Below are 12,068 nucleotides of genomic sequence, written 5' to 3'. Positions count from 1 at the left end.
GATGAGAGCGGTGAGGGCAGTGGCTGCTCCTGTCCTCTTCACCCCTGCCCAGTGTCCAGGAGGCCTCAGCACAACCAGGGGGACAGGTGTGTGCAGTAGGTCTGAGAGAGAGTAGTGAAGAGCAAGAGAAAGAAATTGTGAAAACTCAGAGAATTCCCCTAAAAAACATGTCCTCTTCCTTTCCTTCTGGAGGCTCCTTGGTTGGTGGGAAGTAGTGAGGAGATGGTGGGAAGTGAGTAGAAAAGGAGAGGGTCTCAAGGGACTTTCCTCCCCCTTCCACTCTCCCTGCCACCAAGGTGAAGCTCAGCAGGGCTGTGAGGGGAGTGCCTGAGAGCTCCTGGGGCATCCCCTCTTCCCTGACAGGGAGCCCACAGCTGGGGGGTGGGTGTCATTGACACTGTCACTGCCACTGCCCCTGCTGCCCTAGGACAGTCCTCAAATGTATCTTAGTTGCTGCATTCGCAGACATGATGAGGGCCCAGGAAAGGAACCTTCATGTGGCCTAAAATATAAGCTGCCCTCAGCATCTTGCCACACATATAACATGGTATGTTCTCCTCGTGTCCTGCTGTGTGCACCTGCAATAGATTCTTCATAGCAAAAGCTGCCTCACATGTGTCACATTTGAAGAGCCTCTTGTGGGTGTGACTGTTGAGGTGATCCCACCTGGAAAACTCTCCCACACGGGGAGCAGCTGTAGGGCTTGTGCACTGAGCCCTCCTGTCCTTGCACTTGCAGTGCTGCTGGCACACTGGGCAGGTCGGGCTCCTTGTCTGAGTATCACAACCTGTCAGTTCAGGTGGGAGGCTTGGCAGGGCCTTGCTGCACCTCTCACAGGAGTGCTCTCCAGAATGTACTTTCCCCAGGCAGTCCTGGTCACCTGTCACCTGCATCCATGTATCCCCTCCCTGGGTGGCTCCAATCAGTTTTCAGGCTCAGGAGGTTTAAGAGACACCATGGTGGGCATCTCCATAGCACATGAGGGCCCAGACCAGCCTTGGATCCTGTGTGGGAGTTTGCAGCCTTTCTGGAACTCCTTGCAGCTGGAGCACAATGTAAGTTCCCTTGCTCTTTTGTTCTCCAAGACAGATGCGACAAGGCCACAGTGACCATCCGGGTTGAGGCTACAAGGACAGCGATTGCAGCAATGGTCGCAGAGGAGACTGGCACTGTCTGCACAGCAGGCAAGGATACCCCTGAGGACTTCAGAGCCGCTGTGTCCACTGTGGAGGCAGCCAGGCGGGGCGGGCAATAAGGGTTGCAGTGGTGGCAACAGATTCCTGGGAAAGAGTGGGGGGTGGGAGTAGGGATTAAGTGCACCTGGAGGGATTGGGTCCCTTGGGGGGTGGGGGGTGACTGCGGGGGCAACATCAGAGCACCCTTGCTGGCCTGTGGGAGGAGGAGAAGGAGGGTCCTTGAATGAGTTCTCTTAATTATCCTGTGATGGGAGGCCCTGGCCTGTCCCCAGCCTCCCGCCCTCTCCCAAGCAGGCAGTGAGTAGCACAGGGAGAAGGGGAGGGGATTGCTCTGGGGACCTGATGCAGGATACACAGACCCTCCCCTGCACTTGCCCTTCTTTCCCTCAAGCAGAGGCACATCTGGGACAATCCAAGCTTGAGGCAGGGATGACCGCCTAGGACCCTGGGAACAGGCACAGATCACACACCCAGATGCCCCTCCCCTACTGTCCTGTCATCCCAGCCCTCCTGCCAATCCTGCCAGGCTCCTTTGCCTCTGGGAATCCTGGCTCTGTGGTCTGGGCTGGGCCTCTCCTTCCTTCCCCAGCCCAGTGCCTGGAACACAGGAGGTGCTCAATCAGGGTCCCTGCTCCCTGCCCCCTGCAGATGTGTTAGGGTTGGCCAGTGGGATTTGTAGGTTTTCCTCAGATAGAAGTTCTTCCTGAGATCTGGGGCAGTTGTTTTTTTTTTTTTCTGCAAGTTCAAGGTTCTGTGTTCATATCATTAGTTCAGACTCTGTCCCTCAAGGGACCTGCTGCTACCCTTCTCTCCCTCCCTCCACCTCTACCTCTGTCCTTAGGGCAGGTAATTGAGTGATTAGAGGCATCTCCTCATCATCAAGTAGAGGCAATGATTGCACTTTCCTTGAGACCCAGGGCTTGTGAGACCATTATGTGTGCATTCAGCCCTGGGTGTCCAAGTAGACCCCACCTTCTCCATCTCTGACAAGTCTGCCTCTGTTTGCAGATTAGCATTCGGGGAAGGAGGACGCCCCTCCTTTGTCACTGTTTCAGAGTCTTGAAGTCCAAGTTGTGAATGTCTAGAGCAGGGAGATCTATAGGCAAGGACTGTACTTTACTTCCTCAAGCACGATGCTCAATGTACATTCAGCCAGAATATGCTGAGTGCCTGTCTCAGGTAATCACTCGTGGTGAAGCTGAAGAAAGTCCCCTTTTAGTTTTATTTCTGGAGTGATAGGAAACCAGGGTGAGGGGCTGGGATGGATGGTGCTGGTAGAGGAACCTGTAGGAGATTCTGAGAGAGGCAGCTGGGGGAGGGGCTGCTTCTGTGCTTGTTTCAGGACTGCTGAGTGGGCTCTTCAGTTGGATCTGGGACTGGCCTCCATATCACACAGGCTGGGTTCCACCTGCTTCCCCACACTCTCCTCCTGCCAGCCAGGACCTCCTCCATACCCAGGACCCTGGAGAGCTTGCTTCTTCCTTCTGAGTTCAAATCTTGCTGCCAACAAAGTATCCAGAAAAGTCCCATTTCATTATTTATTTATTTATTTATTTATTTATTTATTTATTTATTATTGGAGTTCAAATTGCAAACATATAGCATAACACCCAGTGCTCATCCCATCAAGTGCCACCCTCAGTGCCCATCACCCAGTTACCCCCACCCCCGCCCATCTCCCTTTCTACCACTCCTTGTTCGTTTCCCAGAGTTAGGAGTCTCTCAAGTTCTGTCTCGCTTTCTGATATTTCCCACTCATTTTTTTTTTTATTTTTGAGGTATCCAACCAGAAGAGTCTGCGATTCAACAAATGTGACGAACCACTGTTGTGTCTTTGTTGTTTGGTATGTGGCTAGGGATGATTCCCCAGAGAAAGAAACTTGAGACAAGAATCCCTAGTGCCAACTACAGGAGCCTCCAGGACAATTGAAGGAGCTGAAGAAGAAAGAGGAATTGGAAAAAGAGAAATGGATTCAGAGGGAACTAGTAGGAGGGGTGCACCATCTTCTCTATCTTCACCTTATTCTAGCAGATATTCCTTCTTTGTATTCTCCATATCCTGACAATCACAGGATTCCAGTTCTCCTTCACATTAAATCTACTGAGTGTTTGCCTTTTATCAGGCTCTGTACCAGGTCCTCTCACAACATTTTCTCCTGAAATTCCTGGGTGAAACCTGCAGTGCACAGAGTGGGGTCAGTGCCCCCCTCAGTCATGGTGTGTTCGCACCATCACTTCCTGTCAGGCCCCTTTTCAGTTCATTTTGTTTTCCTTTTTCATCCTCATCTCTATTCTCATTTCCCCTCCTCATTGAAGGCACTTGCTTTTCAAATGCATTTAACAAATGCTCTTCCAGTCTGTGCTCTGTATGTGTATTTAGATACATTCACTCATTCAGCAACTCTATGCCCAATTGTGTATGCCTTCTGAGTTCTACTATGATTGTGCTTAAGGATGGCCCCCAAGTAACACGCCTACCAGTGGTGCATGATTGTTTATATCTTCTTATTGAATTCTCATTTGATCTAGTGAAGGACAGGTAAGGTTCCTAATGGGTGAGGAGACTGAGGCTTAAGAGATTAAGCAAATTACACATTCATATAATCACCAGGAAGGGCCAGAGGGAGAGGATCTGAAGTTTGAAAATGCTCCCCAGGTGTCTTCTGTCCACTGTCTCTCACAACCTGAGAACCTTTGCCTTAGGACATCTTCCCTAGATTATAAGGTCTGATTACGATACCTTCTAAAAAAGTAGGGATTCTCTAACTGGGTGGGGGTGGTTAGTTTCCTATACTCCAAGGCAGCATGATATTTTTAAAGCAAATGTCCTCAAAGGCAAACAATTATCACTTTTTTGCAGCTTTTACCTGCATGAATGATTGGCAGTCAGGGTTTTCCTCCACACTTTTCATTTCTATTTCCTTCCGTAAGGAAGGTAATACTGTTTATATATTTACCTGAGCCAGGCTTATTATATACTATGTATCTCACAGTCAAGTATACAGGAATTCTGGATTATGTACTCTATTAGGTTTCTTATCTTGGTTTGTATATTTGTTCAGCAAATATTTGATGAGCACCTAACTCACAGTCTGATGGAGGTGATAGGGTGAGTGTGGAATTTCTCAGCTGAAGTAGGAACTAACTGGGCAGAGGATGAGGTTAGAAGAATAAGCACAGAAGAATAAGCACATTTATAGTATAGAAAGGTTCCCTGAGGGAATAATTGAGCCTCCTTATCTCTCTGGTGTGCTTGTTGGTAAATCACTATATTGGAACTGGTGAGTAGCAAAAGGGAAGATAGATAGATTTGTAGACAGAAGGGCTGACCCATAACCCAAAGGTTCCATTTAATAATTTATAGAGAAGATCTTTCGATTTTGATTTGATCTTTTCGGTCTTTAAAAGCTTCTGACAGCATTTCCTAAAATTCTCTCAAACCCGAAGCCTGAGTCGGGAGGACAGTGGGGGCTGCATGACTTTGCTTTTTCTAATCTCCACTATTCATTTCTGGGGCATTATTGTGAATTTTCAACCTTGAGGAGGCAACCGTTTATATAGCAGCAGTGCGGTAGGGGGAAAGAGGAACCACACGAGGAGTTTGTTCATTAAGAAATTATATTTAATGTGGTCAGACTATGGTTTGTGGGAGTTAAAAAAGCTCCTTGTGAAAATTTAATAGACAGTTACTAGTGAATGTTTTAATACAAGCTCACAGAGCAGGGCAGGGTCTTCAGTCCCCTGGCAGCTGACATCCCAGATGGTGCTGGGTATGTAGAGCCCAGTGTGGCCAGTGAGGAGACTGCAGAAGTGAGCTCACCTTCTCTCCTGGAGCCAGAGACGGAGGAGACAGAAGGAATTGCTTTGGTTGTGAGCCACTCCTGAGGTGACTTACTTCTTTTCACCCTTCCCACCACGTTCTCATAACAATGCACATAAAAAGTATAGTGAATTTTGTTTGGGTGCTTTGGGTGAGATGTATTGAATGTCAGAATTCACAAAACCACCTTCCTGGCTCCTCTCCCTTCTCAGTCTTGAACCCTGGGGTGGTTTCTGCCCCCACATCTCCAGGGTTTCCTTTCCAGGCAGCCTGGTCCTCTCCTTCTTGCAGATGGTTATGAAGGCCCTGCCCCTTTCTCCCTCCTCCTCTCTGTTCACAGCACCCTTGTGGTTCTACGTGGGTAAAGGGAAGGTGTGGTCTGTATATTTGTGGCCATCAGTACAGCTGAATGGATGAGGCAGGATGAGGAGAAAGGGGGCCAAATTGCCTCCTGGCCTTGGCTAACTAACATAGAGGCTAAGGGTTTTAAGGCTGGAGGACCAATATTTGTATTTAACCTCAGGTGATATTTAAAAAATGGATCGGTCTGTAATTGCAATGAGGTCCACTAGTCCATGAATTAATGCATCATCACTCATGCTTAAGCACTGCACACACATCCAGTGTGTGAATTCTTGCACAATACATTCACGCCCTCTTGTGCCTTACCACCTAATTAGTAGATGAAGCTATGTGAGTTATGTGAAAAAAATGGGATTTTGTTTTGTGGTGTGTAAAAAAGGAGAATATTGGGAGGTATTTGGTATTTTTTCTGGAGGGGGAAAGCAGGGTTGATCTTTCCTTTGGTGTAAGTTTCTGTAATATTTGGGCTGTAGCAGGTGATATGTGATTTTTGAGTTTTCATTGGTGGGTTAAATAATCGGTTCAGTAAATATGTATTGTTTGCCATGTCTTAGGCATTATGGAGGGAGAACACATACCAGAAGAAATATGAAGCAGTAGCTTTGAAGCCTGAGCAACCAATCAAGGCATCCTCAGCCCAACCCAACTCAACTTAACTCAGCTCCCTGGACCTGATCTGAGAATTACAGCTCCCTGGACTTGCTACAGCTCTTTGATTCTAGATTTTTCTTCAATTCTAGCTAGAATGCCGCATCAAGCACTTCACAGATTTGGTAAAAACCTGAGAAATAGACATCCGCTGGAGCAAACTGTGGCTGAACCTGCCCCTGCCAGAAGCCTGAGCACTCTGGATTTAGTAGCCCTGGGTGTGGGCCGCACAGTGGGTGTAGGTGTGTATATCCTGGCTGGTGAGGTGGCTAGAGATAAAGCAGGACCATCCATTGTGATCTGCTTGTTGGTGGCCAGCCTATCTTCTATGTTGGCTATGCTGTACTTTGCAGAGTTTAGTCCCCAGATTATCCACTCGGGCTCCAAACATCCCCACAGCTTTGTCATCGTAGATAAACTTGGGGCTTTCATCCCTGCCTGGATTCTCATCCTCAACAATGTTACTGCTATAGCCATTAGGATCTGGGCTTGGACCTTAGCTCTTGACAACCTTTTTGGAAACAAGATATCTCAGACCTTGCAGGAGACAATTTCATGATGTTCCCAGGGTCTTTGCAGAAGTTCTAGGCTTCTTTTTTATGTTCCTTGTGTTGTTGCTCATGGGATTGCTGACTCGGAACATTAGGCAGCTTTCCCTGGTTACCAGAGTGGTCACATTGGTGAACCTCTTGGTTCTTGGTTTTGTCATCATCTATGGCTTCCTGAAGGGGGACCTGCACAACTGGAAGCTCACAGAAGAAGACTACATAATGGCTGGACTCAAGGACACTTCTAGCTGGGACCTCTGGGCTCTGGAGGATTTATGCCTTTTGGCTTCCAGGGGATACTCCATGGATCAGCTAACTGTATCTATTCTTTTACAGGCTTGAGCATTATTGTTACCAGATTTGAAGTAGCCCAGAATTCCCAGCATTCCTTTCCTATGTTCATTGTGATTTCACTACTCATCTGCATTTTGGTGTACTGTGGTGTCTTTTCAGCACTTATGCTTATGGTGCCTTATTACCAGCTCCAACCTGGGAGCACCTTGCCTGAGGCATTTCTCCATACTGGCTGGGCCCTGGCCTACTATGTTGTAACTCTTGCATTCTTCTGTAGTATTTCTGTCAGCCTCTTGGATTATATGTTTCCCATATGGCAGCTAATCTCCATGATGGCACATTATGGCCTCTTTTTTCCTGTCCTTGTAAGGATGCAAACCAGCACATACACACCCATTGTGGCCACTGTGATCTTTGGGATTATTGCAGGACTCATGGTATTATTCTTTGAATTTGCCAATTTCTTGGACCTCATGTCAGTTGGGGCCCTGCTAGTTTACTCCCTGCTGGCTTTTAGTGTTCTCATCCTCAGGTATGAGCCTCAGAGGAGGAATGCGGGAAATGAAGCACAGGTGCAGGAGGAAAATGAAGCAGAGATGCAGGAGGAGAGTGAGGAAAATGTGGCAGAGGTGCAGGAAGAGAACAGACCTGCAGCAGAGAGGCTGACTCTACAGATACTATTTTTTCCAGGGAGCCCCACCCCCACTCCACTCTCTAGCTGGGTTGTCTATGTTTGCTCCTCACTGCTCGCTCTGCTGCTGACTCTTCTCTGCCTGGTGCTGGCCCGGTGGCCAGATCTGCTTTCTGGAGACCCAGTGTGGATCACAGTGGTTGTGCTGCTCCTGGTGCTCATCACTGGAGTCACTGGAGTCATCTGGAGACAGCCACAGAACTCCACTTCCCTTCACTTCAAGGTACCTGGTCTGCCTCTCCTCCCACTCCTGAGCATCTTTCTCAATGTTTATCTTATGGTGCAGATGACAGCTGGCACCTGGGCCCTATTTGGAGTCTGGATGCTGATTGGGTTTGCTATCTACCTCGCTTATGTGATCCAGCAGCACCTGGGTCCTTAGCCCCACTTCACTTATGGCCAGAACTGTAGACCTTGAATTCAGTGGTGCCAGTACATATTTGGTTTGACATCATCACACCTGAATGTAGTGTGGACCCCTGCACAATAATAGGGAGTACTTCTGAGGACATGGAAAGCTATGCCTCCCATGAGTTATTTGTAAGGGAACATTAATAGCACTTTGTATTTATTGTGAAGTGAAGAATGTGTCGCTGCTCGCTCTCTTTTCAAGTTGTCTAATTTTCAATTGTGTCTTTACAGCACACTAGCTTTAAGAAAGTTTTTAAGTTCTTATTAAAAGAGCTAGATGGGGGTACCTGAGTGGATCAGCTGGTTAAATGTCTGACTTCAGCTCAGGTCATGATCTCAGGGTCCTGGATCAAGCCCCATATCAAGCACCACACTCATGAGTATTGAGTCTGCTTGTCCTTCTGCTCTTTCCCCTACTTGTGCTTACTCTCTATCTCCTGTCTCTAATAAATAACTGAAGTCTTTTTTAAAAAGAGCTATAGGGGTACCTGTGTAGCTCTGTCAAGCTTGAGTCGTGATCTCAGGTTCCTTAAGGTTCTTCCTCCCTCTCCCTCTGTACCTCATCCCACTCATGCGCTCTCTCAAATACACAGATAAATATATTTTTTAAGAGCTACAAAAATGTTGTTTTCTTTAGGTTAATATCCAGTGTGGAAATATTGATATATCTATATTTAATTTTTTGAGGTACATCTATACTGATTTCCATAGTGACAGCACCTATTTATATTCCCACCCACAGTGCATGAGGGCTCCCTTTTCTCCACATCCTCATCAACACTTTTTATTTCTTGTCTCTTTGATTTTAGCTATTGTGACAGGTGTAAAGTGATATCTTATTTAATTTTAACTTACATTTCCATGATAATTAGTGATGATGAGCATATTTCTTTGTGTCTGTTGTCCATCTTGTACGTTTTCTTGGGAGTAATGTTTATTCAGGTCTTTTACCCATTTTTAATGGATTATTTGTGTTTCTTTAATGATGAGTTATGAAAGGTCCTTATGTATTTTGGATATTAACCCCTTATTGGATATATTATTTGCAATATCATCACTCATTTTATATTTCACCTTTTTGTTTTGTTGATGGTTTCCTTTTCTGTGCAAAAGTTTTTATTTACATGAACTCAAAAAGATACATGCACTCTTATGTTTATCTACAATAGGCAGGATATGGAAGAAACCCAAGAGTCCACGTAAAGCTTAATTGATAAAGAAGATGCAATACATATATAAATATATATATAAAATGGAATATATATATTGGAATATATAATGGAATGTATATTATATTATATATATAATGGAATATAATTCAGCAGCAAAAAACGAAGGAAATCTTGCCATTTGTAACAACATGGATGGACATAGACGTTGTATGTTTTGTTTGTTTGTTTTAAATATTTTATTTATTTATTTATTTATTTGACAGAGGGAGAAAGATGAAGAGAGAGCCAGAGAGCACAGCAGGGGGATCAGCAGAGGGAGAGGGAGAAACAGGGAACCCAATGTGGGTCTCCATCCCAGGATGCTGGGATCATGACCTGAGCTGAGGTAAGACACTTAACTAACTGAGCCACCCAGGTGCCCCAGAGGTTGCATTGTTAAGTAGAATAACAAGTCAAGAAACATAAATACCATATGATAACATTCACATGCATACTTAAGAAATCCAAATCAAAACCACAATGAGATACCACCTCACACCAGTGAGAATGGGGAAAATTAACAAGACAGGAAGCCACAAATGTTGGAGAGGATGCGGAGAAAGGGGAAGCCTCTTGCACTGTTGGTGGGAATGTGAACTGGTGCAGCCACTCTGGAAAACTATGTGGAGGTTCCTCAAAGAGTTAAAAATAGATCTGCCCTACGACCCAGCAATGGCACTGCTGGGGATTTACCCCCAAAGATACAGATGCAATGAAACGCCAGGACACGTGCACCCCGATGTTTATAGCAGCAATGTCCACAATAGCCAAACTGTGGAAGGAACATCAGTGTCCATGGAAAGATGAATGGATAAAGAAGATGTGGTCCATGTATACAATGGAATATTACTCAGCCATTAGAAATGAGAAATACCCACCATTTGCTTCAATGTGGATGGAACTGGAGGGTATTTTGCTGAGTAAAATAAGTCAGTTGGAGAAGGACAAACATTATATGGTCTCATTCATTTGCGGAATATAAAAATTAGTGAAAGGGATTATAGGGGAAAAGAGTGAAAATATCAGTGAGGGTGACAAAACATGAGAAACACCTAACTCTGGGAAATGAACAAGGGGTAGAGGAAATGGAGGTGGGTGGGGGTTGGGGTGACTGGGTGATGGACACTGAGGGGGGCGCTTGACGGGATGAGCACTGGGTATTATGCTTTCTATTGGCAAATTGAACCCCAATAAAAAATTTTTAAAGGAATAAAACAAGAAAGAAAGAAGAAAAGAAAGAAAGAAAGAAAGAAAGAAAGAAAGAAAGAAAGAAAGAAGAAAGAAAAGAAAGAAAGAAAGAAAGAAAGAAAGAAAGAAAGAAAGAAAGACAAATGATAAAAAACCACCCCAGACTCTTAATTAAAGGAATAAACTGGTGGTTGCCAAGGGATTATAGGGGAAAAGAGTGAAAATATCAGTGAGGGTGACAAAACATGAGAAACACCTAACTCTAGGAAATGAACAAGGGGTAGAGGAAATGGAGGTGGGTGGGGGTTGGGGTGACTGGGTGATGGACACTGAGGGGGGCGCTTGACGGGATGAGCACTGGGTATTATGCTTTATGTTGGCAAATTGAACTCTAATAAAAAATTTTTTAAAGGAATAAAACAAGAAAGAAAGAAAAAAGAAAAAGAAAGAAAGAAAGAAAGAAGCAAGAAAGAAAGAAAGAAAGAAAGAAAGAAAGAAAGACAAATGATAAAAAAAACCACCCCCGACTCTTAATTAAAGGAATAAACTGATGGTTGCCAAAGGGGGGGGGGGATGGTGAAATAGATAAAGGAATTAAAAACACACTTATCTTGATGAGCACTGAAGTATGTATAGAATTGTTTAATGATTATGTTGTACACCTGAAAATAAAATAACAATACTGTATATTAATTATGCTTCAATTAAATATAAAAGAAACTAGAAAAAGACGGAAATATAAAAGGTAAAATAGGGCTGCTGCCTTTAAGGGACTTATATTCTAATATAAGGGGGATGTATAGCTGCAACACAAAGTACAAAGTGTTGCCATAAGTAGTACACAAATAATGTGTTTAGGAAATTTATAGTGGAGGATGAGCATTTGTGTCTGCCACAGTGGTGGGAGTTGATTGGTAAAATCAGGGAAGACTTTGTTGAAGGTTGGCATTTTATTGGCTCTCTCCAAACACAGATAATTTTCTACACATGGGCTGCAGGGAGAGATTGCAGGCAGAGAGAACACCAGGAGGAAAAGCACAGGAATACGAAGCAGTGTTCAGAGCACTGAACAGGCTGCGTAGCCTGAGCCATGGCTGTGTGAGGGGGCAACACAGCAGGCACCGGTGGATTGCAGCCAGAGATTTCCTCTGAGTAAAAAGCACTTTGATCCCACTGCCCACACTGAAAATCTCCGGGGCTGGTTCTTCTACTTGGCCACATCTGCATTCTTGCATTTTAAAGTTTCTCTTTTGTTGTCTGCTTTGGTCCACCTGCTCAGAAAGTGCACAGCTGACAGCCACATGTCCTGGATCCTGGTCTTGTTTCCACCACTAACTAGCAATGTGAGCTTGGGTAAGCCACTCAGTCCTTCCATGCTCTGCTTATTTATGTGTAATATGAGAGATCACAACTGATCATTTCTGATGTTCCCTTTCCTGAAAGCATCCTAAGATTTCACCTGATTCTTCTGTCTGTTAGCCTCCTAACTAAAGACATGCAGGTCTTTCTACTGCATGTGATCCGAACCTGCATCCTGCCCACTTTTCACTACAACGTATCGTTGGAGCTGTGGAGGCACAATAACTAACTCCATCTCCCCCTCCTATGAATTGAACCATTTGATAATCAAGACATAGAGACAAATGTTTAAACCATCTTCTTTAGATCTGCAGCCTAATTGGCTCTAATCTTGCATCA

The 12,068-nt window shown here is 45.0% G+C and overlaps 1 pseudogene; it reads left to right on the top strand.

Annotated features, from left to right (window-relative positions):
* Nucleotides 1-6,124: 6,124 nt before the first annotated feature.
* Nucleotides 6,125-7,942, top strand: LOC140593727 (cationic amino acid transporter 3 pseudogene; annotated as a pseudogene).
* Nucleotides 7,943-12,068: the final 4,126 nt, after the last annotated feature.

Source organism: Vulpes vulpes, chromosome 8, assembly GCF_048418805.1.
Source record: "Vulpes vulpes isolate BD-2025 chromosome 8, VulVul3, whole genome shotgun sequence".
Taxonomy (NCBI): domain Eukaryota; kingdom Metazoa; phylum Chordata; class Mammalia; order Carnivora; family Canidae; genus Vulpes; species Vulpes vulpes.
This window is presented reverse-complemented; position numbering and strand designations above follow the sequence as displayed.